This window comes from Triticum aestivum, chromosome 1A (assembly GCF_018294505.1).
Source record: "Triticum aestivum cultivar Chinese Spring chromosome 1A, IWGSC CS RefSeq v2.1, whole genome shotgun sequence".
NCBI classification, from domain to species: domain Eukaryota; kingdom Viridiplantae; phylum Streptophyta; class Magnoliopsida; order Poales; family Poaceae; genus Triticum; species Triticum aestivum.
In genome coordinates, this window is record NC_057794.1 from 20669622 (window position 1) to 20670194 (window position 573).

The window sequence follows — 573 nt, forward strand, 5'->3', positions numbered from 1 at the left end:
ACATGAGAGGACAAGTACTAAGAGCATGAACTAGCTAATTAATCACTCCTGCTGCTCTCTCTCAGGTAAAATAGCATAGAACATGTATAGCTTTGCTGATTCATCATATTGGAGCATGCAGATGAACCTGTCTCCTAATCGTGGGTTGCGCTTCTGATTGCTGCCCCCTAGTACTTCCCTGTGATCGTTCATAATTTTGCTCCAGTCTTTTACTATTAAGCATTCCTCGCTATTAGAAATCCTAAATGCACTAAAGTGCATTGTAGGATATCTTGGCCGTAAGCTAACAATATTCATGGTACCTTTAGTCTCGATCCAATCAGGCACAACATTCATCGGGAGTCCCTATTGAAGAACATCGTATAGTAACATACTTAGCAATGAAGTTTAGCTTAAAAAAATAATGTATGCAAAAGATGCAGTGAGGAGAAATAGTAGAAATCTAACCATCTTTCCTAAATATATGTGACCGTAGTTCAGTACGAACACTATTGGTCGCACGTTTTGAGTACTAACATTTCTAAGTGCAGGAAAGAAATTTGTCTTGACAGCATCAAGATCCTCAAGCCATGA